The sequence below is a fragment of the Corvus brachyrhynchos genome, unplaced genomic scaffold, assembly GCF_000691975.1.
Source record: "Corvus brachyrhynchos isolate BGI_N302 unplaced genomic scaffold, ASM69197v1 scaffold281, whole genome shotgun sequence".
NCBI classification, from domain to species: Eukaryota; Metazoa; Chordata; class Aves; order Passeriformes; family Corvidae; genus Corvus; species Corvus brachyrhynchos.
The window spans coordinates 3,386,146-3,389,977 of NW_008236509.1; the positions used below are offsets into that span (position 1 = coordinate 3,386,146).

At 48.5% G+C, this 3,832-nt stretch overlaps 1 long non-coding RNA gene across 1 annotated transcript in view; it reads left to right on the plus strand.

Moving 5' to 3' along the window:
- Positions 1-1,695: 1,695 nt before the first annotated feature.
- The window catches only part of LOC108444724, a 6,317-nt gene continuing 4,180 nt past the window's right edge, over positions 1,696-3,832 (plus strand). The window contains exon 1 of the long non-coding RNA XR_001859376.1: positions 1,696-2,085. This is a non-coding gene — a long non-coding RNA (uncharacterized LOC108444724). The remainder of the gene's footprint in view (positions 2,086-3,832) is intronic.

A 3,832-nucleotide genomic window follows, 5' to 3' on the forward strand; every position in this document is an offset into this window, starting at 1 on the left:
CGTTCTTTTCTGAAGGCTTTTCGAGCGGGTCTGGTTGCATGACACTTTTCCCATATTTGTAATCAAAAGCTTTCTCGTAAAGAAAGATGTATGTTCGTCTTCCAGTTTCAGAGCGACTCCGGCAAGGTCCAGAAAGCCTTCTTTTAGCCTGCCATGCGAAGCTGTGCCTCATGCAAAAGGCCAACATAAAAGAGGTTAAATCGATTCCAAACTTTTTGCAGATTGTTTATAAACTAGAAAAGCTCCACTTAACTCAGTGTCCTGTGCATTATAGGTTTCAAACACTGTCTCTACATATACAAATAGGCATTAAGTGTCCTGAAGGCAAAAGCATTGTAGTCTAAGACGTCAGGATTTGTGTATCTCTTCAGTTTTAGACCGAACTGGACATGAGGACTTTAAGCATTTTTCTGGGTATTAAAAAAGGTAGTTTGCAGCCCAGATATTAATACAACGAGACGATACTGGAGTTTCTAACTCAGCACTTTCTGCCTTCAACACCTAACAAAATACGAAAGGGAAGCAAACGCTCCTGTTTAATACAATTCAATACCCAGGCACGAGATCATATTTAAAAAGTGAAAATTATTTTAATCAGGAAAAACAAACAAAAAGGCGCGTCTTGCCACGTACAATAGTTACTTACCTTTGGTTTTTAAACCATTTTTATATTACGCCCATTTTTTTCTTTTTGTTTGGAATAGTTAAGCAAAAAAAAAAAAAAAAAGAAGTGGGGGGATAAAAAAAAAAAAAAAAACAGATGCAAAAAAATGCTAGTTACATTAATCCTGTGCGGATTTTAAAGTAGAAATCTTCAAAGAGTGCCTAAGTCCATGCCGAGGGCCAGGGCAGCGGCCGCGGGGTCTCACGGCCGCGGGGTCCCACGGCGCAGCCCTCGCCCCGGGAAAAGGGTAAAGGGGGGGCGGTCTGCGCCTGCAGGAGGGCAGGGCTTTGGGGAGAGGGGAACGCGGAGCACCTCACAGCACTGCTGCTCCTCTCCCCCAATTACAAAGGCGAGCGGAGTAATTTTAAAAGTGGAAAACACACTTTCAAAAAAAAAAAAAAGAAAAAAAAAAGAAAGTATAATTGTAGTCTGCATTTTACATAAGTGCTGCTAGGCATGCTTATTTGCCATACACAGAATGAGAACATCTAGTATAATTTATAGATGAAAATTATATAATGCAGGGAGATAAATATTCAGAATATATATGTGACAGCCCAAATAAAATATCGATCATCAATACATAAAAAATATTTTCTCTCAGCGGCCTTTTGACAGAAGCAAGTCTTAGTGTGGCATTGTGATATATTTTTAATATAATACAAATCTGAAGGGACTCTTAACCAACCTGAAATAAACTGGTGGCTTAGAGACTTGAAGGAGAAGTAGTGTTGTTATCAATAAATTTAATTTCCATGCATCATCTGCTTGTGTTTCTTTTAAATGCCTGACGTACTACACTTGTGTGACGCTCTCAGAGTAAAAACTGCTACTTTCAGGGGTTTTTTGCCCTAGGAGGATACAACACAGCAAGAAAGTGTCTTCCCTTGTATTGCAGTAGGAATTTGGGACCAATCCATGTCACTGCCCCTGGTTTGCAGAGAGTGTACAGCTCATGAGACGGAAAGCCTACCCAGTTTTCCAGCTCAACAGTGTTTGCTGCTTTTACCAAGAACTTCTATTTGAATTTCGGACAAAGTGGTTTTTCTCTTTCCCCCCCTTTAACGCCCTGTGGACAAGAGTAAAAAAAAAAAAAAAATCGCTCATTTGCTAGAGAGGGAGTGCAACAGGGAAAAAACCCCTACAACACCAACAACAAAAAGAGCCGGATAAAAAAAATCAAAAGCCACGGACACGACTGACTTCACTCCAGAAAAAGGACTAGATCCCGGGTTTTAAAATCTCTTTGGAGCCTCCGAGATTGGTGCGAGCTTACAAATCGCAGCCTCTTTCTCTCGCCCGCAGGATGCGTGCGGCGGGACGCCCGGCCTCGGCCAGCGGCAACTAGGAGGGGACCGGCTGCTCCGCGGGACGGCTCGCCGGGACTCAGCGACCCTGGAGGGCGGACACACGGGACACAGGTTCGTACTTCATTTTGGGCTTTGTTTCTCTTCTCTTCTGTCGCTCTGAAAATTTTCCTCGGCGCCCCTGGAATGATGTCTGGGCACGGGCAGGTTAACTCGGTGGCAGATGTTACTTTGGAAAAGTTTTGAGGAAAAGTAGGTGAGTTTAGCGCGGGGAGCAGGGGGCTGCCGGGTGAGGGAGGTCCTTGCCCGAGCCCCTGGTGTTGGCAGAGCCCCCCTTGGGGTGCCCCGCAGCCCCACGGCCGGGCTGCCCTTACCTTCAGAGGGGATCCCATCACACCCAAATGCGCCCGTGTGTCCACCGCGATATTCGGCTCCGTTTCTATAAAAACGCATGAGTCGGGACAAAACTCGATACAAAACAAGCCCCGCAGGCTGACTTAGGCCTGACCAAGGCGGCAGAGCCCCTCGCTGCTGCAGGTGGGGTCGGCTGGATCCCGGGGCCTCTCTGCCTTCCCCGCATCCTCCGAGGAAAGGCTTTGCTTGGGCCGTTCCCAGGTTGGAGAAAGGGCCGGGGGGAGGGTGCCCCCCCCAGCCCCTGCCTCCCGGGCCTCCCCACCGGGCGCGGAGCGGGGTGGTCACCGCGGCACCCCGGCGTCGGGGGAAGGGTAGGGAAGGGAGCGGCGGAGGGACAGGCAGCAGTCTCTTAAGAGCCCATTTTGTGCTATTAGGGAGCGGTGGCAGCTTCTCGGCGGGACCGGGGATGACAGTGCATGACGGCCGGGCAGCCCATTATCCCGCTCCCATTGAGGCGCCCTTTCACTCACATGCAAACTCCTTGGCAGAGTCGTTTGTCTCCTCATTGTACTTTATTTAAGAATGCAATGGTTGTCAGGGCTCTTATTCAATTTCAAGATACTTTATTGATGAGCTTTGACTTTTAGCACTTTTCACATGTCAAGAGAAGTCAAGTGTATGCGGCTACGACTTCATTTTATGCTTTGCGCGTTCATACTCTCCACTTTCCGCGGTGGCTCTTGGAATTTCTTTTTCCTGTCTCTTCTCCTTCTTCCCTTTCTCTTCCCCAAGCCTTTTTTTTTTATTGTTTTTCCCGATGCAGACCCCCCCTTCCCCCTCCCCCTGGACCACTCGCCATAACCGATTGGGACACCCTGAGCTCGGACTGGTGCTCCCAGTGTAACCTTAAATGCATGCGCTGAGGGGTTGCTTTAGAGTTTACTGAGGTGTGTCTTAATAGTCCGGCATTCAACAAATGTACTTGTGGTGTGTGGTCAGAGCAGCAAAGTCATTTACTTACTTTCCCTCTTGAGTTTCTGGCAGCCAGTGAAGGGGGTCCCTTGCAAAAGGAGAGGGAAGGAGGGGGGAGCCTCTTCGGAAGGGCACAAAGCGGCAGCACTGCCCAGCGCCCGGCTCTGCCCTTCTCCAACGCCTCCGTGGCATCTCTTTAAAAAAAAAAAAAATCAGACCGGCAGCCCTTAGTCAACAAATGGCACGTGGGAGAAGTTGGTGAGTGTTTGGTAAAGGACTCTTCAGGGCCTTTCACAAGAGCCCTCAATACACAAAGTAAATGGTGTATTTGCTCTGCTCTTTCCCGGCCGGGCAGAGCCTCCCGCTCTCAGAGCCGGGAGCGGGGAAGGGGGGCTGCGGCCTCGGGGAGCTCCGGGCGATTCACCGCTGACAAAGCGCCTGTCTCCCAAATATTTATGTCTTTACCATTTGCATTTTATTTTCCCCTTATCTCCATTGTCGGACTGGAGCGAACTGTTTAAATGCAAATTGATCT